This window comes from Ascaphus truei, chromosome 5 (assembly GCF_040206685.1).
Source record: "Ascaphus truei isolate aAscTru1 chromosome 5, aAscTru1.hap1, whole genome shotgun sequence".
Classification (NCBI taxonomy): Eukaryota; Metazoa; Chordata; class Amphibia; order Anura; family Ascaphidae; genus Ascaphus; species Ascaphus truei.
In genome coordinates, this window is record NC_134487.1 from 185,377,036 (window position 1) to 185,392,856 (window position 15,821).

A 15,821-nucleotide genomic window follows, 5' to 3' on the forward strand; every position below is an offset into this window, starting at 1 on the left:
TAAACTCTTTGGCCAAAGCATTATAAGCCTGCAGCCATGTCACAGCATGACCAGTATGCAGGTCCTAACACCGTATGTGAAAATTCTCATTTACCTCTGCAGTGGAGGAAGAATGGTCTCAATAGACCTGTCCTGCACAGGAACATGAAAAACCTGCTACTTAAAAATGTAAGTATTTAACTATGCATTTTGTCATATTGGATGTAGCATTGGGTATTTTTATCTTTTGTTGTATACATTTGGCCACGCTCAGTAGCACTCTTTTTGACACAAATATATATATATATATATATATATATATATATCAAATCTAAGTATACTGTATGCTCATTTGCATGTCTTAGGCAGGTCTGCAACCCCACCTTTCACCATTATCACCCAGCACACAGCACTTCCACTGCTGCAAGGGATTCTGGGAAATGACATGCAAATGAGCACACAGTGCCACTTTTTGCTTCAAAAACCATTTTATACATGGTTCCCTATAGGCTACTCAGTATGGTAAACCCCATCCTTTCGCTTCATTGCATAGCCGGTTAACCAACCCCACACTGATGAGACCCATTAAGGTCGAAACAGCTGTCTGTGGGTGGGTTTTCTGGCTATGCATCTTAACCCTGGCTGTGTTCAAAGCTGTGACCATGCAGCAAGCTTAAGCCTATTGGGAACCATGTTAAAAATGGTTTTTGAAGCAAAAAGTGGCACCGTGTGCTCATTTGCATGTCAGTTCCCAGAATCCCTTGCTGCAGTGGAAGTGCTGTGTGCTGGGTGATAATGGTGAAAGGCGGGGTTGCAGACATGCTGCCTAAGACATGCAAATGAGCATACAGTATATTTACATTTGCTATATGCTTTGCTGTGGAGGGTTTTTGTCACTTTCTTTACTCACCATAACTTAACTCAGTATATATATACATCTCATCCCAACCCAGCCTCTGTTTAAAAGCTGTGTTTAAAACAGCATGCAGTGGCTTGAGGATTGGCTTGTGTAATATGAGCTTGAGACAAAAGGTGGCACTGAGTGCTCATTTGCATGTCATTTCCCAGAATCCCTTGCTGCAGTGGAAGCGCTATATGCTGGGTGACAATGGGGAAAGACAGGGTTGTAGACCTGTCTAAGACATGCAAATGAACATACAGTAATATTTACAGTTGCTATATATACATATATATATACACAGTGTTCGACAAACCTATACATTTGCACGCCCCGGGCGAGTGGATTTAACATCGTGGCGAGCTCCTATTGGCCCAAGCAGCACACGTTTGGTACTAGGTGGCGAATAGATTTTTTTGTTCGGTGAGTAGATTTTTTGGTGATTTGTCGACCACTATATATATATATATATATAACGTGGATAGAGTTTGCAGGGATTGTGTGTTCATTAATTGTCAACTGGTATCAGTTGTTTGGAGGTTGGTGTCCCCTCCTCCCTGGGTTTAAGCTCACCCTTCCCCACTTTTTAAGTAGCAGGTTTTTCCATGTACCTGTGCAGGACAGCTCTATTGAGCTCTATTGAGACCATTCTCTCTCCACTGCAGAAGTAAATGAGAATTTTCACAGGTAGTGTTAGGACCTGCATAGTGGTCATGCCGTGACAAGGCTGCAGTCTTATAACGCAATGGCCAAAGGATTTAACTAAATGACCCTTACTTATGAGAATACGAACATTTAAGTATTTAACTATGTATTTTGTCATATTGGATGTCGCATTGGGTATTTTTGTCTTTTGTTGTAAAGGTCTTGGAATATCTGTAACTTTGAGCCTTCACATTCCATAGACTCTTAATTCCTGGATCCCTCTATTATTTTCTCCTTAGTAGTGTAATGGTGAAGTTTCACTACTACGTCTCTGCTTTTCTGCTAATCTGCAAACCTTGGTCCTAAGCCCCAGTGTGTGCTCTGTCTATATGTAAGGAGTTTGTTTGCAGGGATGGGTCTATTTGTGTAGTCTTGTTTGCTATGGTTGCAGATCATCCAAGTCTATTGTCTCTGGGATATTTCTTACCCTGATATTCTGCGTTCTTTCACGGTTTTCGAGATCATAATATTAACTTTTAAACTTCTGATCGCATCGTGGAGTCTGTATACCTCATCCTCTGTTGAACCCTGACTCTGCAAGGATTCCTCCAGCTTATTTTCAATCAGCATTATCCTTGTAGCGAGAGCAGGCAGGTCTGCTTTAACTTCAGCCACAGCTTTGTCTAAGGCTGTTTGGGAAACCCTGTGCATTTCTTTAAAAAGCTCTTTCATGGCTTTTGGAGTTATCTGGGAGTTTTCATCTATCTCATGACCTGACTCCAATGAGACTTTCACGTGCACACGCATCCCGCCGCCACCATTGGACTCTCCACCCGGCTGAGTGCTCTTCTGAAAGAAGCGGGTCAATTTTAGAGACTGTATCTTGTCTTTTTTCGGAGGCATCTCCGCTGGTTCCCGTATCAGCAGGGATGGTTTGAAGGTAATTTTGATCCGTTTTGGGGAGTTATATTTGTATTCTAAACCGCAGAGTCTACGGATCTGATCTAAAATGTCTCCATCCGCTCTGACGTCATGTGCGCGCCTTTCCATTTTTATATTTTAACCTTACATTTCTCCAAAACACCTTATTCTTTCAAAAACAAACCACTCAAGGGCACTTCTACCCCGAAGCCACTAACTCCACGCCATATTTCACACAAATCTGTTCATTCATTTTTGAGTTGCAGGGGCCTAAAAATTCCCATGTTAAACTATAGGCTACAAACCTTTAACACGCCTAATTTCTCCCCTGTAACTCAAAAACAACTGAACACATTCATCTTGCCAATCCAAACTAAAATCCCAAATTTCAGACGGACTGGTGAATTTTTGAGAGCATTATGAGCAACTGAAAAAGTGGGGGTTATAATGGAAGTCTTGATGTGCTACTAAGCGTCCATATATGTGTTTGCAGGGGATATTTATAAAGTGATGCAAACTGGCACAAATATCATCATTTCTGACTCTACGACAATGTATAAAGGAGCTGTGCTCAGTTTTTTGCCCCAATTTGCTCCACTTGCGCCTTGAGCGTTTTCAAAGTGGGGTTTAGATGGAGTTAGGGGAGGAGAGAGTCAGTGCAATATTATTAAAACCTCATACATAAACCTTGGCCCCTTGCAGATGCACTTACCAGTACGCCCTCCTACTGTCCTTCATACCAACCAATTAGAATGGAAGTTCTTCGGGGCAGGGTCTCCTTTTCCTAAATGGTACTTTTATGTCTCAAGCACTTCTTCCCATTATGTGTTATTTATATTATTTGTTATTTATAAGATTGTCACGTGTATTACTGCTGTGAAGCGCTTTGTACATTAATGGCGCTATATAAATAAAGACATACATACATACATTATAATAAGATGGACCAAAAGTTGTGCCTATAACTGGTTCCCCTTTCCTCTCTCTTTGTGCTAAATACATTTGCCATGTAAGATGGCGTTTACTCCAAAGAGATCTGTGCCAAATTTAAGAAGCAAGATTGGAAAGATTCATACATATGTGATTGCACATATTATACACACACACACACACACACACACACACACACACACACACACACACACACACACACACACACACACACACACACACACACACACACACACACACACACACACACACACACACACACACACACACACACACACACACACTGTTCAGAAAAAACGGGACCCCTTTTTTGTTTTTCGTCATATCTTGCAGAAAATATGCCTACATTTTAAATAAAATGTGAGCAATTCTAGGTCTGCACATCAGATTATTACATTTAAGAATTATTCGATCATCTAATAAATATTCTTTGGAATTGGTGACAGCGTGTGATGACCTCATCAAGTGCATAGTTACAGCATGGTGTTTAGCGCAGAAGATAAGCACATTATAAAGTGCTTGAGACAGAGGAAGGATTAGAGTCCAAAACGGTTACAGAACATGTTTCCTGATTAAGGATGATTGCAAGGAGGACTGAAAATTAATAATTTGTAAAACAACGTATGGTTTAGGAGTGGGAGCAGCTGGATCAAAGCGTTATCGATTATGCAATCAGACAAACATTAGAGTAATCTTAGTGTATCAGATTAGATTACAACAGTTTAACACATGTACAAGCTACGATGGAAAAACGATTTCTTTTTTAATGACCATGAACCTACCGCAGAGTATCTGGTACTTGTTGACATACTACAGTGACATCAATTTAGTTAACATCAGTTGATTGTCTACATTGTACTTAATCTACATAACAGACATACAATTGTGCACATTTTCATGTGGATTGAGCGAGAAATATATATATATGATTAAAAACGAAAGGGGTCTTTTTTTTTAACTGAACATGGTGTGTGTATATACAACTCAACAAGAGTAAACAAAGGACAGTAGATGAAAAAAAGGACAGATGAAAAAACCTGTATTCAAAGTAGACAGCAGCACAAACAAGAACAACGTTTCGGTCCTCACAGGGACCTTCCTCAGGGCAGTGCTGTAGACTACTGGCCGTGGAAACCTTATATACCCCCTAAAACCCACACCTAAGTGATCATCAGCTACTCTGATTGGTTATGCAAAAATGACCCATGATCAACCCCTCATGATCTGCCGTCGCAGTAAAGCTGTGTATATTTATATTTGTGTGTGTGTGTGTGTGTCCCAAAGGTCTGGAGTGAAGCCCGAAACGTTGATCCTTGTAATCACATAGTGATAAAATACAGTTTATTCATGTTCTATGAGTGCTGTACATTTTTCTATTGGTATCTGACCTCCATGCCAAGAACATCTGGACACTGGGAGTGCTCACATTCCTGGGTGTATGATTTTGCTGTTTTTCCTTAGTGGTGTGCCCAGTATTAGAGATGGACGAATCCGCCCAAATCCGTTTCCCGGATTTTCTCGCATTTTCCCCCCAATAATCTGTTTCACGGTCTAAAATCCACAACCGAATTTGGTCGGGTTTTAATCCGTGCGGATTCATCAAAAACCGCCATTGGCCACAATCCATTGATGGATTTATAGAATCCAATCAGCGGATTCAGCAATCCATGGCGGATCCAAATTCACCCCCAAATTGTGCCCATCTCAATCTATCCATTCTTTTGTTAGATTTATATATCTCATCATCATCGTCAGCCCTTGTCAATCCATTGCTGGATGAAGGTCTCTTCAATAATCTTCCAGGTACTGCAGTTGCAACAAAAAAATGGTACCGGGCGCTTCTAATAGTGAACTAATTACAATTATTAAAGTGATATAAACGTGATATATAAATGTGAACTTCAAGAAAATATACAAATATATATAGTGAAAAAAATCCTTCACCAAATGCGAAAAAAATATATATAAACAGCAGCTCTACACCCTTAAAGGACTGTCCAGATCCAAAGTTCTTGCGTTGTCTTCCAGGTGGGGGGAACGCTCAATTCTTGAGATAATATGCAGGGGAAAAAAAGAGGAAGAAATAATAGTGCAGACCATATAAATAATATGTGCAAACAGTAATCTCTAAATAGGTCTCACTCACAATAATGGATAGGTAACAGACGTGTCAGAGATCCTTCTCTCTCTGACTGGAGCCCTTGTATAATAGAAGCCCTCTGCACTATTATTTCTTCCACTTTTTTTCCCTGCATACAGTATATCTCAAGAACTGCAGTTGCAAGTCTCTATTCTCCACGTTGTGACCCCTGCCATCATACTTTTGGTCGTCGTCTTAGTCTTTTGATATACCTTTGTGTCTATTCGAGTCCCATCTTTGCCCAATGATGGTTATTTCTGCTTGAAATATGTCTGTCCCACTGCCACATTTTTTCACCCTTGTGATGTTGTCACAGACTTTTGTTTGCTTTCAAACCCATACCCAGCATACATCTCTTCATACATCTTTGAGTTGTCTGAAGATTCTTATTTGTCTTTGCATGTGGTGTTCAAGTTTCACATCCAAACATGAGCAGGTGTGTTATGGGTGTAATGGTGCTACCTGTTAGGCTTACAAGAGGCCTAATCCTCTGTGCTTGGGGAGCCTGGGGTGGCTGGTACAGCGTCTCCACCCGTGAGGATCCCTGTGTTGGTGGGATAGCCCCTCATGGGAACCAGAATGCCTATTTGGTATACCTCGATAACCACAACTACAAACAGTATGTACAACCTATTTACTATGGTCCCATAGTCTCAGCAATACAGTATACACACAATCACAGTAAACGCCTCCCCCCCCCCCCAAAGTACTAAGGGTGCCCTGGGCACCTAAAACCCAATGGTCCACCTGAACAGTTCCAGCCAGATATATGTGAGGGCAGCACTACCCTCCCCGTGTGGCTTTGGTGCACGTGGGTACTTGGGTACACCAGGGTATGCTGAGACAGGCCGCATCCGTGATCCCACGATGCGGGGCCTCCGACCCAATCCCCTTCTCGCCTTACATCCGGTAGTACCCGGCATCTGATTCCGCCAGGCCTGGGGAATCCTCCGCTGTGGTTCCGCCTGACCCGCTGGATCGTCCGTATACTAAGGGGGCAAGTCCTTTACTATTTGCCGGCCCTGCAATACTCCACTACACTGTAGGGAAAACTAGCTGGGGCCTACGGGAAACGGGTCTGGCCTAGTCTAGGGGCTTGACTAGCTCCCTGGACATTACCTCTCCCTTCGCCGTCTCCGACAGGACTGAGCACACCGCCTCCAGTCCGCGGAGGAAATCCTGAATGACAGGACCTCCTCTTCCTGCAGTGCCAACCTCAAGATGGCCACTGCCTTACACATAGTCCATATCTATGTGGCTGCGCCAACCACAACATGGCCGACACAGCTCACTAAACCCTCCCACATGACGGGACTACTGCCAGGGAGGAGGCAAGGGAGGGTACCCTGCTACATATAAATAATCATTCTGTGTACACACCAGTTTACCACTGTTCACTTAGTCACATAGTAGTATAGAAGTAGTATTATAGAAGTAGTATAGAAGAATTATAATACTGTACCAAGTTATGTTATTTAGTACTTCACACCATCCTCCTTAGATTACACGTGTATATGTTTTTAATATATCTTTTTTTTTCATTCTGACTGAGCCACCTGACCTGTTGGTGGACTTTGAGGACTTTATTTGGATACCCCTGTACTAGTATAATACGTTTTTTAACAAGTGGCGGGCAGCTACTCTTCTGGGGCTGTGCTGGTGTTTGGGCTGGCCTGTAGCAGCAGATCATCTGAGTATGACCACACTGGGTGACTGACCAGTGTGTCTCTCAGGGCCTACTACTGTGTCTAATGACAACTATTAGAAGAGTACAACAGGTAGAGATAGTGGTAAAAAGCAGGGCTGCAGACTTGTCTGAGACGTGAATGTGCTCACAAGTGATATTTCTATGTGCTGTACACTGTACGGTGAAGGGTTTTTGTCACTTTTTTACTCACCATAACTTATATAATTTATGATTGAAACCTATTCCAGCTTCACATTTCATAGCCAGTATAACCATCTTCACACTGATGTGACCCAAAAGGTCGAAACAGCTGTCTCTCAGTAGGTTTACCGACTATGCAATTCTTTAACCCAGGCTATGCTGGAATGTGCAGGCTTAAGCTTATAGGGGTCCATGTTAACATGGGTAAGAAGCAAAAGGTGACACTGTGCTCATGTGCATGACATAACTCAGAATCCCTGGCTGCAGTGGGAGCGCTGTATGCTAAGTGAAATTGGTGAAAAGCCGGGTTGAACACCTGTCTGAGACATGTGAATGTGCTCACAAGTGATTTTGTTATACTGTTGTATAGGAGGAGGTGGATGGGGTAAGCTTACATTATTTAGTTTTAGCAGCCAGCACAAACCCGGGACAGTTTTATTATATTTTTTATTGTTGGTTATCTTATCTGTTACAGTCATTGACCTCACGTCGCTCTCTATATATACTGTAGATAGATATCGATTATTTAGATAGAGTGACAAACTGGTACAAAATACAACATTGTTTATTAATCATCTCTCACTCACACACCTCTCTCTCTCTCTCTCTCTCTCTCTCTCTCTCACGCACTCCACCCTCGCTCTCTACCTCCTCTCTTACCCCACCCTCTTATATCCCCTTTCTCTCACTCACTCAATGTCCCTCTCCTCACACACACCTCCCCCCCAAGACAGACACACACAGCTCCCCCAACCACAGACACACACAGCCTCCTCCCCCCCCTCACAGACACACACACTTTACCTTGGGAGGGGGGGAGGGTGACTAGGAAGGCTTCAGGTTTGGAGCTGCTTCCTTGGGTGCTTACGCATGTGCGGTCGGTGCTCGCTTTCCAAACCGGTACAAATGTGCCATTTTACATGACCTTTTGTACTGTCCCAGTCAAACCGATAGGTCTGATCACTTTTTTCTGTTATATACCAGTTTTCCATCATCTAATGTATCCACCACACCCCACTTGTCACCCTGTACCAGTCATACAAGTAGCATAATTAATAATTCTTTACGCTTTTGGTGATCCAATTATAGAATAAGCAGTGCTACCTAAGGGAGTGCATAGACGCTTTACCATTTACTCTTTGACAAAGTCCCGAACGGGATGAAACGCGTGAAGCAGAGTGCGCTTGGTGATGTAAAGTTTTGTCTGTTTTTTCATTAAAATAAGCCATTTTTATTTAGTTGCGTTTGGAACACCGCCTTCTTTTTCTCTCCATACTATCTACTACAGCTGGAAGCGCACTTCAACTTGCAGACAAACCACGGCCGCCTTCGTTTTCGTCAGTGGATTCATTGCTGGAGCCTACAAGCACACGGATCCTCGGTCTCAGCGTGACAGCAGGTATCGTGGGGGTAGTGGGCTTAGGGGTTTCTCTGGAGTGAGCCGGGTTGCTCTTTATCGGGGTGGTTGGCGGCTCCTGGTTATACCTCAGTTATCACCCCTCCCCCTAGCCTGCATACTGGTCCGCTTTTAGACCGAGGTATTTAGGATGTGCCATTTTTTGTCTGGTGGGTTATATACCCGCATTTAAAGCTGCAGTTCAGTCTTTTTTTATTTTTTTATTTTTTTTGACTTCAATAGTTTCATGTGTGCAATCTCTAATTACCTAAAGAACTGTATAGCTGCAGGTCAATTAGTTCTCCATGTATTGATAGGTCGAAATTTGGTGACATAATTAGTGAAGGGATCTGTTTATATTCTGCTTGTCTGTCAGTGGAAGCTCATGAATATTCATGAGCAATCCTGCACTGACATGTGCTAGAGGGAGGGCAGGGCTGACAAAGGGGTGTGCCAGGGCTAGTGACAGGACATGAAGGGGCAATGCCTTAGCAAATGGCTGTTAAAATAGAATACAAGAAAATTGGTCTTTAAAAGTTGTTTTTTTTTAAAACAGAAAATTCTTACTACAGAACTGATTTATTAAAAAACCCACACATGCAGGATATTGACTGAACTGCAGCTTTAATACAAGGATTGTATATTCTATTGTGCAAGCAGCCCTTGAGCACTGGCTGTGGGATCACTTTTCCAATTTTTTCTAATTCATAAGAATTATAATACCAAGCTGTGTTGTGCTGGTGGTGTTTGTGCTGTAGGATGTAGCAGTAGATCATCTGAGTCTGACCTATATATCATGTCTAATATCAGTTTGATGTGTTTTAAAAAAAAACATTTGGGAAACAGAGGTGATGGAGCAAGAATTGGGCATAGTTTTGGTTGTCATAGATGTTGTGATACTGTTAAATTAGGGAAATTTGAAAAGGTTCTTATCCACGCTCTGGCTAAGGGTGTATGTATAGCACCAACTCCTTGTTGCAGCTTCTGTGATGAGGGTTTCTCCCATCCCCCAAAACACCCACCGAACACAGACTCTGTGGGTGATAGATCATAAAAAGAAAAAATACAGAGCGCACCAAAGGTAGGTAAAAATGTACTGTGCAATACAAGTAAGAATAAGTAGAAACTTACATATGATGTACTATAGGTGCAGTTCAGCAGATAAAATTAAACTGTGTTCTTGTGGCAAATATCGAGTCCAGGTGGAGTCAGGAGCAGGATGGATGTTTGGTACAGAGCCGAAAATCCCATGTGCTGGGATTGGCTTCTAATCGTAGACGCTTCTGGGTTCAAAGGTCCCTCATGCACTACAGCCGTGCACGTCTCACTCGCTCACTGCTCACATTGATCCAGGAACTCTCAATGCTCAAACACACAGGACGCAGAACACGAGAGCTGCTACCACAACGCGTTTCACACTTTACAGTGCTTCGTCAGGCAATACTTGATTGCTCTCATACCCTCGTTATATATACCCTCATTTCTAATTGGAATAGTTGGAATATTTAATTAAAATTAGTAAGTGCCGGATATATGATAATTAGCTGTCTAGTATTTGAAATCTTCTGATCTCACAGACTTTGTATCCAACTAAATTGATATATAGGGTATAAATGGGTATGAGAATAATCAATAAAAGAAGCATATATAGTACTCAGAACAATGTTAAAATACATAATGATACATTACTACAATAGTGTATAAAAAATCAGTGAAAGTTGGTGCTGCACATCGGCTGAAAGACAATGACACTGAATCCCATGCCAACCGCATAAGGTCTTCCCCCTTCCCCTGCCCTGTCTGGCCAATGAATCTTAACTTTGAAAGAGATTTAAACTACGAAGTCAGCCTGGTACTAATGAAATCGAGAATGAGAAGAAACATATTGAGAATGAAACGGTCAGTTGTAGGCAAAATCTAGTACCACCACTGCCATCTGCTCCTTCTGCCACTAAGCCACCTGGAAAAGAGGAGTACGGGATGGACTTGATGCTGATTCATCTAGTCAAATATCACTTGTTGTGATTGAGAAGGATTCTGATGATGATGGCTATAATGTTGTGAGAAACTGGGATTAAAATTGGAAAGTGATGGTGGTGAATCGGACAATGCTTCAAAGTGAAGTGATGGTACTGTGATCTTTTGTAAAGTGCTGAGAACACTGTGGGTGCTATATAAATAAAGATTTACATACATATATACATACATAGATTGTAAAAATTGTGAAAAGGCATCAATAATGAAAGAAAAAATTGAAAGCATTAGCACGCCTACATACAGTAGTCAATATTTAAACATAACCAAACAACAACATTACTTACAGTGACATCCTCCTCACCATCATGACCCTTTGTTGTTACCAAGTCTATGCAAGTTTTACTGCATATGTCATCATCATCATTGACCAGCTGTTAATGTGACCCGCCACCACAACCACGATTACAAAGACCAGAACCACCAGTTAGTTATCCCCTGAGCTGTATTTCTAATACAAGAGCTATTGTATGTTTTTTTTTGGCATTTTGAACGATGAGAGTGCAGCTACATGTAGCTTATGTCGAACAGTTGTGAGAAGGGGTAGCGCTGGTACCCATCTCTGCGCCTCTGCATTTAGGCTGCGGTCCCAGTCACTGCCACAGCGCACGGCTCGGCATGCGCTGTGCGTGTAAGCACCGCCCCTCAATGGGGAAGGGCCCAGTACGCACCTTCACGCTGAAGGTGCAGCCGCGCCGTGCTGCAAGATTTTTTAAACTCAATGAAATTAAGTTTAAAACTTGCGACGGAGGCTTGGCCACACCCCCTCCGGCGGTTCACCCAATGAGGGCGAACCTGACGCATGACGTGATGGCCACGCCCCCGCAAATCCCCGACCACACCCCCTCCCGTCGCAAGCTCCCTCTCTCCCCTCAGACCACAGATCGCGGTTAGTGCTGTGCACGCGCCCCCCCCCCCCCCCGGACGCGCATGTCACAGACATGACTGGGACCGCAGCCTAAGCGGGCACATGATCTGCCATCACAGTTTACAGTGGCAGAGAGTCTTATATAATAGGGGGTGTACAGTAAGTAGTAGCAGCCATGCAGCACAGTGTACTGAAGGTGGAGAGTAAGGCTCATAACAGACAGTTACAATTGGCTCATGTGATTTTGATGATCTTGGTGTAATAGGGATGATGATGATGATGTGCTAGCAGCAGTTTTAAAACCAGACATTATACAACTGGCAGTGCTTGTAGTACAAGCAGCCAGATATGCACCCCAGTGAGACAACAACAGCCCACGGATAAGAAGCGTTTGAAGAGTTGCACAAAAACCATTGCCCCCATGACAGAGCTCTGCTGCTGAATGGCAAATTAGCCAAAATGCTTGCTATTGATGTGTTCCCTTTATTTGTTGAAGCTAATGGGTTTAGAGAGATTATGCAATGTGTGGTGCCACAATGGACAATCTCCGCCAGATCATATTTATCAACAAGGTGCTTTCTGAACTGTACAGCTGGTGGTTGAGGCTCTTGCACAGACAGCGAGCAGTGGAGTACACCTCACTACTGGCATGTGGAGTTGTGGTCATTAGGTGGTGACTACCTCACCATTACTTCCCATTTGGGTGTGTTTTACCCAATCGAATAATAATACTGTTAAACAGCAAATGGGTCCCTGTGACAGGGTAAATAAAAGCCACCAGCTATATACCTGGCAGACATATGTTTAGTCTGCAGTGCAGCAGTGCTGAGGTTAACTTCAGTTGGGAAGCTCATGGCAATTAGTTGAATCCCAGCTGCCTAATCAAGGTGTCTTAAAAACCCCAGGATATGCACACATGCAGTTAGCTGGTCAGGAGACAGGAGTGAGTTACTGAAGAGATTACTACAAGGTCTGTTTGCAAAGTACATGGTTTATGAACTGTCTGTCTCCTGCATACAAAAGAGTAGCTGCCTTATCTTTGCTCTGTCTGCTAAGGAGAAACTTATTTTTGCTCTGTCTACTAAAAATAATCTATTTTGTTTTGTCTGCTGAAGAAAAAGCTATTTTCCTTTTGTTTGCTGATGAGAAGCTATTTGTTTTGGTGTGCTGTATGTTTTAAGGCTAAAATAAATAAGCCTTATCCAAAGAACCCGCGTGTGTAGTTGCATGTACACTGCAACATATGGTGTCAGAAGTGGGATTTTCAAAAGGCCCCTGCAGTTAAAGGGCCACACACACACACAAGAATGAGAAAAATGGAAGAATCTTTGAAAGAGTTTCTGTGCGAGCAGACCAGGCAGGGACAGTTAATGCAGGAGCAGACCAAACAGCAGGGACTGTTAATACAGGAGCAGGCCCGGCTACAAAGCAGAGAGAGATGAAAGACTATTGCAGCAGCAAACCCAGCTCCTAACCCAGCAGCAGGCAGTACAGGAGGAGCGGGTGGCCAAGCTGCTGACCCAATTCCAGGGGTCTGCCAATCCAGAAACTGTAAACAAACCCCCTGTTCTCCTGAGGAAAATGGCTCCGAACGAGGATCCAGAGGGTTTTTTACTGACATTTGAAAGGGTTGCCGAAGCTCAGGGCTGGACTGCAAATCACTGGGTCACTGCTTTGGCCCCGCTCCTCATAGGAGAAGCCCAGGCCTCATATCAAGGCCTCCCTGCAGATCAGGCAATGGACTACCAACAAGTAAAAGCCGCCATACTGGATCGCTTAGGTCTGACCCCAGAGACCTACCGGCAGCAGTTCCGGAACATGAAGTACACTGCTAAGATGAGACCCTGGGTCCTCGCTCAGCGGTTATTGGATTTGTGTACGCGCTGGATACAACCCGAGGAGTGCACTAAGGAGGCAATTCTTGAGCAGGTGGTTTTGGAACAATTCCTACAAATCATACCCCCTTCCGCACGGTTGTGGGTAAAACGCCTGCGGAGAAAAAGGCTACCGGCACGTGGACTGTCCACAGATGGATTGTTCCTTCAGCAGGACCGTCGCCTCGGCCTTCACTGGAGAAAGTAACAAGCCCTGGCTACTTCCAGCCCAGGTTGGGGAAGAAAACGTCCAGGCCCTGGTAGATTCGGGCTCTGGGAAAACTCTGGTCTTCCAGGAACTGTTACCGCCTAACGTGTGTTGTTTTGACTCCTCATGGAGAATAGAATGTATACAAGGCGATGTAAAGCGGTATCCGACTGCCAAAATCCGGCTACAGGTAAAAGGCCAGGAGGCCTACCTCTAAGTAGGAGTCGCTCTTTGGCTCCCTGCCCCCGTTGTGCTCGGCCGGGACTGGCCTTTCTTTTCGGACCTAATGGCTCCAGCCTCTCATGAGGAGCCTTATTCTATGGCTCAGGAGAACCCTGGCAAATTGTTCCCCTTCTTGGCAGACCTTTTTCCCAGTAGACACCGGGTTCAAAAGACTCGGAAGCAAAGACACACTGACAAACAGGACTGGTTGCAGAAATCTGGGTCTCAAGGTGACCATTCTAATAGCCAGAAGTCACAAGTGATGACTGGGGATGGCCAGAGGGAGGGGGATGTGGGCCCTGGAGATTTACCAGACCTATACCTCCCTGATGTTCGCCCTAGGCAAAGGGAAGACCCAGTCCTTGCTAGACAGTATGATAAGGTGGTAAAAATTGATGAGCAAATTTTGAATGCACAGGGGATGATAGTATTCCCCCATTTTGAGTTATCAAATGATATCCAGTATAGGGTGAATAGGCAGACACAAACAGGGGAGGTCACCAGACAGATATTGGTTCCCAAGGCGTTTGTTAAATCTGTGTTCACTGTAGCCCATACTGTCCCTTGGGGTGGTCACCTGGGCAGGGATAAAACATTGGACCGTATTTCGTCCCGATTCTATTGGCCAGGGATGCATAGTGATATTGTTAAGTTATGTGCGGCATGTCCGGAGTGCCAGCTAACTAGTCCAAAGGGACAAAAACCAGCCCCTTTGGTTCCTCTACCTTTGGTGTCAGTTCCCTTTGAGAGGATTGGGGTAGACTTGGTAGGACCTCTAGAACCTTCTGAGAAAGGACACAGGTTTATTCTTGTAATAGTTGATTATGCAACAAGGTATCCTGAGGCGTTCCCCCTGAGAACAGCAACGGCGAAGCAAGTAGCCAACAAGTTGTTGGAGCTGTTCTCATGGGTTGGACTCCCCCAGGTTATGTTGACAGACCAAGCGGCAGGATGTCTTAAAATTACTAGAGGTCAAGTCTGTTCGGACATCGGCCTACCATCCACAGACTGACGGATTGGTGGAAAAATTTAACCGAACTCTAAAAGGGATGCTGAGGAAATTTGTAGATTCAGAGAAGAGAGCCTGGGATGAACTTCTCCCTTTTCTGCTGTTTGCAGTGCAGGAAGTTCCCCAGGCCTCCACGAGATTCTCTCCACTTGAACTGCTGTATGGCCGCCAACCCCGGTGTATCCTAGACCTCCTAAAGGAGTCCTGGGAGGAACAGCGGTCCCTTTCTAAGAATACCCTGCAATATGTACTAGACCATAGGAAGCGCCTAGATGTTGTCGGCCATTTTGCTAGGGAGAATCTTAGATCAGCCCAAGACAGTCAGGAGAGACATTACAATCAGAATGCTCGCATGAGAGTGTTTCACCCGGGAGACCAGGTGATGTTATTATTACCCAGTTGCGAGACTAAACTCCTGGCCAAATGGCAGGGCCCATTCGAAGTACTCCACCGCACGGGTGATGTGGATTACGAGATCGCTCAACCAGGGTCCAGGAAGGGTAAACAAATTTACCATGTGAACTTGCTGAAACCCTGGAAGATGCAGCAGGCTCTATTCATCCACCCGGTGGAGGAGGAAACGGACTTAGGTCCTCAGCCCCCACGGGAGAACATCGTGGGTGACGCTAAAATCCCAATGGGTAAACAGTTGTCTTCTGAACAAAAAGGGGACTTGTTAGCAATAATTACACAATTCCATGATGTTTTTTCTGATTTACCAGGGCAAACTAACTTAATTTCACATGCGATCGAGACAGAACTTGGGGTAAAAGTACGTTCCCATCCTT